Source organism: Folsomia candida, unplaced genomic scaffold (genome assembly GCF_002217175.1).
Source record: "Folsomia candida strain VU population unplaced genomic scaffold, ASM221717v1 Fcan01_Sc010, whole genome shotgun sequence".
In the NCBI taxonomy this organism is placed as follows: domain Eukaryota; kingdom Metazoa; phylum Arthropoda; class Collembola; order Entomobryomorpha; family Isotomidae; genus Folsomia; species Folsomia candida.
The window spans coordinates 4,924,998-4,936,945 of NW_019091202.1; positions in this window are offsets into that span (position 1 = coordinate 4,924,998).

An 11,948-nucleotide genomic window follows, 5' to 3' on the forward strand; every position below is an offset into this window, starting at 1 on the left:
CTCGCTCACAGACATCTCCCCAATTTAATACGGAGATTTTTTAATCACCCGCACAGAAAATAAATCCTTACCCAATACAAATTTCGGTATGAAAACTTTCGTAATTTTTGGAATTATCTTCCACCTTTTGGTCCTTTCCTTTAGCTTCAACGGTCCCGAGGATGAAGAAAATGGACACGTTTTATATCTAAATCATCGCAAGTTGAAATAAATATTGGAAGAAATTGTGTTTTCAAGGCTTATTTAATAGTGTTCCACATGAATCCGAGTCTGGAGTCGAATCCCAAAATGTCGAATTCAGACTCACGATGGAACTTTTTTTAAACTATGGGTACACAAGGATTGCGAGTTATGTCAAAAAATCAAGCCAAAAATTCAGAATCACGTGGCGTTTATCTTTCGGAAAGATAAGCGTCATTCATTATTTTTGGCTTGATTTTTTTATATAAGTCGTTACATAATCCCGGCGTAGCTTGCAAAAGGGTTCCATTGCCAGATGGATGAATTCGACTCTGACCAGAGAGTCGGAATCGGACTTTGAATTCGAATCCTGAACTCGAATTCATATGGAGCACTAGAAAATTTGCCAACTTTTTTTCAGGACGATGTAACTCTTTTGGAAGCAAGGTTGTGTTAACTCGACTGGACGGATATTCAGAATCATGCATCTGCCAAGGACCATCAGTGACGACACGAGCCCCAAATACGACGCGACGACCCAGCCCCGTAAGGCCAAGAAATTCGTGGGTGTGTTTTGCCACGGGCCGCGGGACAACTCCGCTCCTCACGATGACCACTAATGCTGGTAAACTTTCTGTAAATTAAAGCACACTCTTAAAAATAATGTTTTCCCTTGGACAAGTCTCAATTTTAAATTGGGTATACGACACGTAATCCAGAGTAAGGTTAAAATTCAGAAAGAGAGTAAAGTTTACCCTGGATATGCACATATATAGTTTACTTAATTTAGAAATCAGAGTGCATTTACTTCACAAAATGGTAGTATTATTTTTAACAGTGCGAAAAATAAATGGAGAAGTATACATTTTTTAAATTTTTTAATACTGTTTTCAGTGGGATGAGACCATCTACGTATGTACATACATATATATCTGCATTGAATTTGGACTTATGTATACATTTTCCTTTCTTGTTTGATTAAAAAATAAGTAGTTTTTTTTTAGATTAACCAAATTATTTGATTTTAGAAATTATGTAGCTAAATATATATATGTAAAAAATTTATGAAAAAAGATGATTGTATTTATTGCTCTTCACTCTGACAAATTGTGATGAAATTACATAGAATAAACTTTATTGTTAGTCTAAAAAATTATTATTGTACTGGTGACTGGGTACATATGCTAAAATGTGACCATTGTATTAAAAATGTGCATGAACATGTACTCGTACAAATTATTCAAACAAAGTGTCATTTTGGTTATGTAAATATGTACTTGGAAATTTACAAAAGCAAAAAAGCATGCCATACCTGTAGTTCCTTTTCCTGGTAGGCACGTTAATTTTGTCCATGCCCGAAATGCATTTATGCCTCCTTTATAAAACCAGGACTGCCGTGACAACATTACTTTAAATTATGTGATCAGCTAAATACATAAATTGTTTATCTATGTCTGTAAATACATTCAACAGAGAAAATTGACTTTATTTATATTTTAAACCGTGCATAACGTAACCACCGTACATAATTTTTGCAACACGTTACGATACAAATTTATAATGTTGATCTAATACTCAATTTTTTACCCACGTGTCAAACCAAGAATTATTTATTCGCTAGCAGCAAATCCACCGTATTATCGGTCACTCTTGTAAAATAATTTGCAAAGTACTCCATTTGAATCCCATTCTTTAAAGTATTGGCCGAACTCAGGATTTCCAGGGCGATATAATTTGGCAGCAATGACCGCAAAACTTTTCGCTTATACTTATTTCCTCCATGCGCCAGTCTAAGCTTTTCCAAAAACCGTTTCGACCAGGTGGACGCCATGCCGTTGAAGTAAATTGCGAATGTTTCAATCATTACGCTGAAAGAGATGAGTGCCACGCCTATGCAAATTAGCATCAAGGACATCCCTTCTCCTTTAGCCAACTCGGTTATTATGTTGTACAGCCCGATCGTAGATATCAGCACCATGGCGGCGTGGTGCAGGCAGGTCACCACCATGTCATGGGCAACTTCGGAATGCAGTATGGTCACGTGGCGGAGGCAGTTATGCATGTGGATGGACATTTTGAAAGGAAATTCTGCCCCGACCCAGGACCTGTTAAAAAATATTTAACTCTCAATAATTGTGTGATATAATCATACCTGTTCACTTTCATTCATGTGACTGATTTTGATGGTGAATGACAGTAAATAAAAATAAATTTCGTGTGATTTCAATGAAAATGAGTGAAAGCTTGAGTAATTTCAGATGAGTAACTGTGAATGAAAGGATTTCTCACTCATTGCATTTTTCACATTATGCTTAATACATGGTGCGAAGTAAGAACTGAAGTCAAATGAAGTGAACTGAAATGAGTTTGAAAGAGTGTGAATCAAAATCTTCAGTCTTAATTTTGAATGAAAAGTTTTTTTGATATGATATGAATGTTACCGGCAGAGATACTGTGCAATTCTACCGAATGGTAACCGTTATCTACTCAAGGTAAGAAACTTGCCTCCGGTGACGGAAATGTTTTTATTACCACAGCGTTGACACTCGGGCTGAGCAGGATTTAGCCTCTGTATATGTTTCCCTTAGGTGATAAATTATTACCGAAGCGGTAGAATTGCATATCGGTAACAATCGTATTAAAAAATTGCCGAGAGTGTATACATTTTAATTAAAAAATCATTTCACTTCACATCGGACTTCATTTCTTAATTACTTCGTCCCATGCTGTTGAAGATGAGAGGAATGGAAAATCCTTTTATTCACCAGCATTCATCAGAAAAGTCGATATCCATCAATCACAAATGAGAGAAATTTATCATCATTCACGATAATAATCTGTAAAATGAATGAATGTGCACAGGTGTGCCTGACCTTGGGGTCATTGCCACTGTCCAAAGATACAAACAGACCACGCCATAGCCCGAAACAAGTATGCACGCGCTCAGCATCGCTATGAGAAATAAGCAACCGAGCGAGGATAGAATTCCAGACAGTAGTAGGACCAAGATGGAGTAGAGTTTCCCATGGCGTTCAAAGTTTCTGATGGCACGAATAGCCGTGTATGCCGGGCTGGCGTGGGAGAATGAAACGATGCTGAAGATCAATGGCGCGACGTAGTCAAGCCCGAAGAAAAATGAGCTTCCCATTTTATTAAAGGTCTTGACCGTCTGGAGAGAGGTTGGGTTGAGATCGTAATTTTGGCAGAGTGCTACCACAAAAGATGCGAATTTTTACATATGAATAATCCACTACATAATGGGCAAAATACTTAAGTTTTGTGAAATAATTTGGCCAACTTTTACACAATCATAGTGAGCGTACACATGTTACGTAATGATTTTAGTGGGTGTGTGGTTCAGATCTTTCAATCTTTCCATTTTAAAATTCCCTGTCCCTAAATGTGTACGTTAGATACTAAAATCGAGAATTTTTGATGACATAATATATGAATAGGCTCAAAGGGGCTCCCTTAATCTGACTGAAAGAATTTGTGAGATAATTTCCCTCAGAAATATTTGCCAAGTTTTGTAAAAGTTTGTATGTACATATAAAGAATTTACGGATTCTACAATGTTACCATGGACACGATACATTCTCGAACTTCCTCAATGGTTTGGATGAAATTCGAAAAAAAACCGTAAAACGAAATCAACAATTTCGAAGATGAGGGACAGTCCAGAAATTACGTAACGCGAGAGGGGGCGGTCTAAGGCTTCCGTGATATCGTGCCTATGCTATGTACATGTGCTTAAGGGGGAGGGAGGGGGCCTAGAAAATCGCCATTTCTGCGTGACGCAATTTATGGACGGTTTCTATATTTATAAGCTGCTTATCTACTTACACTTACCTTCCAAATACTTTTCCAGCCGCAGGGTTGCATTATAAAGGAATATATATTTCTTCGGGCCGGATGGTCGTCGTAAGAACAATAATAATGGAACAGATCCCGTCAATACGGCTGCGGCCATGAACGTGACAGCTATCGAGGTCGGAGTTTCTTGTCGGATTGTGGTCGCCAAGTGACAACTTCTCGCGATGAATGCGGGAGTGAAGAGAAATATGAAGAGGTTGCAGAGAATTTGAAAATTTCGATACTTTGTCCCATTTTGCAGCGGAATTGTCCACCGTTTTTTGCTGTCCCAGTGAAAACAATACGCCTGACGAAAAGTGCTCCGTTGGATGGCATGAATTGTGCGATGGATATGTTCTAAGGCTTTGTCCTGGTACATTGTCAGATTTTTTATAAATTTCCGTGACACAAGTATGCCCGACTTTGCCGGCTGCTGCACAAATTTGTAGTAAACTTGGATTCAAACATATTTTTAAGCGCAGGAACGCAACTCGTAAATATTAATCTTCAGTATTACATAAATTATTTATACATATCCAGCACAATTTTCTTGACATTGGAATAATCTTCAAACTCGATCATATTTAATCAAATTTAAATTTATATGTGGTTTACGTAGGCACATGTGTATGTATGTAATCATAAATTGGAGGTTGCGAAGATATGCATTATGTAGAAACATGCTTATTGGCTATGCCGATCGAAATTATAGCTCGATAAGTAGATGGTATTGCTAGCAGTTCAAATAAGTATTGCTTTATAAATAGATATGTTTTTAATATTTTATGTTTTTATGCATGCGAAGATAATAACATAATTCAAGGGGATATCTATTATTCATAATCTGTAGAATGCAATTTGAATTAGTTGTACATGGTAGTAGTATTTAGTATGTTGTTTCGTTCGATATGGTTGCGAGGTCCGCGTGGCGAATTCAACCTATGGATTTGAAATTCTCAGGGCCCAGCGTAATCCCCAATGCAATTAGTTAAAACTGCATTGAAACCCCAATGGCAGTGCACTCTAAACAAAAATGTGTCACGATGCATAAGCATCAGACAAAGAGAGAAACCAGAACATTGCGTACAACAATTGTAAAAGTCGGAGAAAGTTCTACTTTCTCCGACTCTACATGATAAAAAGAGTGAGCAGTATTCACTCTTGGTTCTGTACGGTTGAACATCTTTCTGAATAAACATCTACTTCCACTGAAAACTATCCGAACTCGTCTCACGTCCCTCATTCGGCAATACCACACAATTGACTTACAAATGAATAAAATATTTACTAAAGGTTGGGTAAAAAGGGGATGACACAAATAAAAGGTTGTTCAGATGATCATGTCAATTTAAAAGCGTTTCGAATATGGTCAAAAACTGACACATCAAGATGGATTGATGGATAGCAGAACCAGCAGACACCAGCAGATTTACATCCATCAGTCCCAGGGTCATAGACCGAATGAACGACAACATGCAGGATGTATCGACGAATTGCAAGATACGTGAATGATGTCACAGAATTTCCAATTGTATATCTTCCGGCTCACGCTGATGAAGAATCTCAGGCAAGTGTAAAACGATTAAATAAATAAATTTATTTTTCGTTAGACATGAAACATGTGCGTATTTTTCACCGCCACCTTTTCACTCTAACCAGATTAATGAAGACGAAATTCTTTTGTGGTTTGTATCCAAAACTGACGATGAATTTTATCGGCATTTATAAAACCACCCCCACCCAAATCCACCCCCACCCCCATCAAATCCACCCCCATCCACCCCTGAATTATTTCTGCAATAGGACACTTATTTCGCTTGTTCTGAGCATCAGCTGCAGTTGGAAGTTGGAATTTAACTCACTTAAATTTGCTGCATGACACTTGCTGCTCAAGAAATTATTTTTTTAGTCGGGCTTTAATCCAGATTCAAGTTATTTGAAATGGTGCATGATACAAATAAAATTTAAACAAAAGTGGAGCATTCAAACAGCAGCCATTTATAATTGGTTTGTAGAAATGAATTATAATTTGCTGGAAAACAAAAATGACTCCATTGCACACCACTAATAATTTATCTTGAACTGGATTTTGTATAAATTTCACTTCTCAAATTTTAAGATTTTCCCTACACCGACCAAAGTTAAAAAATATCGTTTCGGTGTTTTTCGTCATAAATTCAAAAATTGGAAACTCTTTGAACACATTAGCTGGTCGCCACCGGGTGCATCTAATTATGAAGGCAACATTGGAAAATTATTTATTCGCCAACAACAAATCCACGGTATTATCGGTCACTCTTGTAAAATAATTGGCAAAGTACTCCATCTGAACCCCATTCTTAAAAGTATTCGCCGAACTCACGATTTCCAAGGCGATATAATTTGGCAGCAAAGCACTGCAAAACTTTTCGCTTATATTTATTCCCTCCATGCGCCAGTCGCATCTTTTCCAAAAACCGTTTCGACCACGTGGACGCCATGCCGTTGAAGTAAATTGCGAATATTTCAATCACTACGCTGACTGAGATGAGTGCCACGCCCATCCAGATTAGCATCAAGGACATTCCTTCTCCCTTCGCCAACTCGGTGATTATGTTGTACAACGCGATCGTAGATGTCAGTACCATGGCGGCGTGGTGTAGGCAAATCACCACCATGTCGTGGGCCACTTCGGAATGCAGCATGGTCACGTGGCAGTTATGCATGTGGACGGCCGTTTTGAAAGGCAATCCTGTCCTGACCCTGAACCTATTCAAGAAATATTTTCAGTCGAGAGTCTGAGGTAATCGAGATTTCTAACTTATGGTATATTTAAATGTTCATTTCATTCATTTGACCGATTATGACACTTAATGAGATTGAATGTTCTTTCATATTAGCGAAAATGATTGAAGATGGGGAGTTTTTAAAGCTATGCACGTTGGGATTGTCTAGCGAAAATCAGTCCGAAAATAATTTTAGTTGAATGGCCCCTTTGGGGGCAAAGCTACACGTCCTCAGCAGGGTTACAAGTGATATATATCACTGAGTGAGATTTAGTGAGATTTAATGATTTATATCATTTATCTCACTTGGGGCTGAGTGAGAAATATGAGAAATAATGAGATAAACATGTAGTTAATGACCCCGTCCGCTAGGTGGCGCTAGTGCATGGCTCATAAATCTCACTAAATCTCATATTTCTCATGTCTCACTATTTCTCATTATATCTCAGTGAGATGAGATTTACGAGGGTGAGATGAGATTTCTGCAACCCTGGTCCTCAGCCCGGGTTTCCACCCCGGGCGGCAGCGGATATGCACTAAAAATTAAACTTTGCCGCCAATATTTTTCTTCAAATGAGTCATTCAAACGAAAAAAATGAAGTGCTATGGGATCCCTAATTTTTAATACTTATACATAACTCGTTAGAGGATCCCGATGTAGTTGAGAACGGGTTCCATTGTGAATGATTCCATTATTTAAGGCAACAGAAAGGATTATGACTCGTTTCATCTTCAACAAAATTACTAAAGCATGGAGCAAAGTAAGAAATGAAGTCCGATGAAGTGAAATGAATTTAAAAGAAAATTACCAAATGTGAATCAAAACTTTTACTCAGAAATTGGGATGACTGACTTTTGAATCAAACAATATTTTTGTTTAACATAATTTCATTTCACTATATCGGACTTCATCTCTTACTTCGCCCCATGCTGTAGGCATAGGGTTGAAGATGAAAGGAGTAACAATCCTTTCATTCACCAGGATTCATCAGAAGTGTCGAAATCTACCAGTCATTTACGCTCAAATTAGAGGAAATAAATTCACACTCATTCAAGAGCATAATCAGTCAAATGAATGAAAATGAACAGGTGTGCCTGACCTGGCTAACCTTGGGGTCATTGCCACCGTCCAAATGTACAGACAGACTACCCCGTAACCCGAAACAAGTATGCATGCCCCCAACGTAGCCAGGAAGAACAATCCGCCAAGTGTGGATAGAATTCCAGACGGTAGTAGAACAATGACGGAGCATAGTTTCCCGCGACGTTCAAAGTTTCTGACAGCACGAATAGCCGTGTACGCCGGGCTAGCGGGGGAGAATGAGATGATGCCGAAAATCAATGGCGCGACATATTCAAGCGCGAAAAAGAATGGGTTTAACAATTTATTAACCTTTAGGATCCCATTTCAAAATTGTTGTCACGAAAAATCGTATCACTAAGTCCCTAATTAATCTTCAATTAAATGCCCTTTAAGGCCCAAATAATTGTCAGCTATCTGTCCTCACGCACCCAAGCTGCTGAATCTTTTTCGACCACACTGACCCGAATTTTATTTTCAAGAAAAAACCAACGGAATATATTTGTATTATCACATGCAATGATAATCCACAAAAACTACTTCCCATATACATATACAATTACCGTGGTGAAAAACCTATTAGTACAGCTTCGCATAGCCCGAACCAGAAATTTTTATCCCAGTGAGGCCTTATGTATTTGCCATGTCTGTCTTTCGGTCCACCGATACCATACACCCAAAACGGTTTGCCTTCAAATTTTGCAGGTGCCAAAAATAATCGAGTTCGCAAGTGAGCCAAATCTGTCGAGTGAGGTCATATAGATAGGTGGGTGGAATCGACACCAAACTTGAAAATATCGCTAGAAAGCTGAAATTCAGCACATTGAGTGCTAATGGCGTGTAATGAAAGACTCGGAGGGGAAATCTAAAAATATTTAACCAGAGGGACAATATGGGGTGGAGGAGGGAGATGACCCATACCGATTTTCAAAAATAGCCACAAACCTACATTGTCTGCAATTATACAATGTCCTTAGTCAAGGACGGACCGCTCCTAAATTTTTGTCCGAATTGACCGGACTGCGATTACCACACCCCGTGTTGGGAATGGTCGAATGTGTGCAGAATATTTGTTATTTTGTGGAGTATTTACAAATCCTTCCTTGACTACCAGGACCACTGTGACTTGCTTCTTTCAAATCTTCCAAAGTTTTATTTGCTATTCAGAAGTCATTTTTAGCCCCTATCCCAAATTCCAGCTGAAAATAGCAACTTTTAAAACCAGTATGGGTCACCCTCTAGAGTCACTAAGGTTACACATTGACCACTTTGAACTTCATATACTTTCATGAGAACCCATTCAGTATCCTATGCCGATTTTTATATTTTTACGACAATGTCTTAAAACCGGCATGGGTCACCCATAGGATCCCCTCGGTAAGATTTTGCAATTTTACTTCATATTCTTTCAATAGAAGCCATTAGCAAGCTCTATACCAAATTTCAGCTTTCTATGACAATTTTGAAATTTTAGTGTATAGTACCCCATCCACTCAGACGACCCCCACCGGTCAACCACTTGACCAATTTCCCCATCTGCGAACTCGTTTCTAACTTTGTCCAATTTGCATATACTAAAAATTTCATGTGAATCGGGTCAGTCGTTTTGGCTCTAGCCTGTTCACGGACAGACAGACAGACGGACAACCATCACGATTCCATAAGCCCTAACTCGGGCGCCATATCAAAACCCTTCAATTTCATGCAATGTTTCCACGGTCGCCAAATTTGTAATTTTTTGAAAATACACGTATTTGTGTATACGGGATTCAACGCATTTTGTCGCGTATCCATGATATTCATGTATCTGGGACACAGGGTCAAATTTCAAAATTCCATGACATTCGTGGACTTGGGATTTGTGGGATGTTTTACAAATTCCATGACACTCGTGTACATGGGATTTAAGTGAAAATTTAATAAATTCCATGACATTCGTGGACTGGGATCCTAAAGGTTAAAGGTCTTGACCCCCTGGAGTGAGGTTGGGTTGAGATCATAATTTTGGCAGAGTGCTACAAGTGCTACAAACAGAATGTAAAAATTAGGCAATACACTTTGTAATTGGTAAGGTTTTTAAGTTCTATGAAATAATTTTGCAAGCTTATGCACAACAAAATGGACCCCTTGATCTGACTATTAACAAAATTGCGAGCTGATTTTCCTAAGAAATATATTTTTGGTTTTGAAAAAGTGTACAGAATTTACGGCTTCTACAATGTTACCCAGGACTACATACATATCTAGGATCTTGCCTCGATGGTTTGGTTGGATGAAATTCACAAAAGCCGTAAAATGAAATCAATTTTGAAGCATACCTGTTCACTTTCATTCATTTGGGTGATTATAATGGTGAATGATAGTGAATTAAAATGAACTTCCTATCGTTTGAGCACAAATGATTGAAACATTCCGCCATTTCAGATGAATGACCGTGAATGAAAGATTTCTCACTCATTTCATTTTTCACCGTATGCTTATCCTTAATACAAAGGGCGAAGTAAGAAATGAAGTTATATGAAGTGAAATTCAATCAATTTTTTAGAAATAACTGGATATGGATGAAAATCATCACTCGGAAATCGTGCTGACTGACTTTTGAATGAAAAGTAAATTTTTGAACAGATATGCTTCAAAGATAAGCTGCTTACCCTCAAAATACTTTTCCAGCCAAGTTGCATCGTAAACGAAGACATATTTTCTCGGGCCGGATGGTCGTCGCAAGAACCAGGCCAAGGGAATAAAACCCGTCACTGCGGCGGAGACCGTGAACGTGACAGCTATCGAGGTCGGAGTTTCTTGTCGGATTGTGGTCGCCAAGTGACAACTTCTCGCGATGAATACGGGCGTAAGGAGAAAGATAAAGATGTTACAGAGAATTTGAAAGTTTCGATATTTTTTCCCATTTTGCAGCGCAATTGCCCGCCGTTTTTTGCTGTCCCAGTGAAAACAATACGCCTTGCGAAAAGTACTTCGTTGAATGGCATGAATGGCACGATGCATATGTTTTAAGGCTTTGTCGTGGTACATTTTCAGAGTTTTAGGAAATTTTCGTGACACAAGTAAATATGCCAGACTTTACTAGCTGCTAAATAAACTTGTAGCAAAGTTCGTTTTGAAGATATTTTTAAACGCAGGAAAACAACTCCTAAAAGGTAACCTTGAATAATGCATAAACTATTTACATAGATATGTATGTAAGTGGTTACATACATATCCTGCACTATTTTCTTTAAATTTGAATAATCTTCAAACTCGATCAAATTTAATCAAATTTATACATACCTGGTTTACGTATGTATGTGTGTATGCACATGTGTGTGTAATCTTAAATTGGAGATTGAAGACATACATTATGCAGAGATACATATGAATATGCACACTCTTAGCCAAAGAGTATTGGATAATTACCAATCGGTGTCCGAAAATGACGCGCATTACCCTCAGGTAATGAAGTGTCCCGTTGTGATAATAAAAATTTAGCTGACTTGCATAGGAACAAGCTATTACCAATCCGGGAGGATCATAAACACCCAGACTATGGTGTACGTATATGTGACTTCAGCAGATTTTTAGGAGTGTATTTATTGGCAATGTTGAGAAAAATTGGAGCTTGATAAGTAGATAGTATACATTAGTTAAAATAGTTCTAGATATATCTTTTATATTTATGTATATCGAATATTTTATTTCTGTATGTATGTTTACCAGGATAATAATATAATTCCAGACGATATCTATTATTCAACATGGGTAGAGTGCAATTTGAATTAGTTGCAAATAGTAGTATAGTATGTACATATTCAGGTTACGAGTCCTCGTTCGTGCCTGAATTTGTATACCCCCTCATATGAATTCCAACTATTTAAAAGCGTCGGAAACCTTTCCCAAAAACTCGATCTGATTCTGATAACTTTTGGATTTTCCTGGATAATTCTTCTTTGAGGGAATTATTTCTAAACAGGTTTCATAACATTTCTTATTTTGTATGGTTATCCTGTTGTTGGTATTTTATAGTTAGACCCTTCCATGTAAAAGAAGCACATACAAAAAAGATCAAATTTTTACGC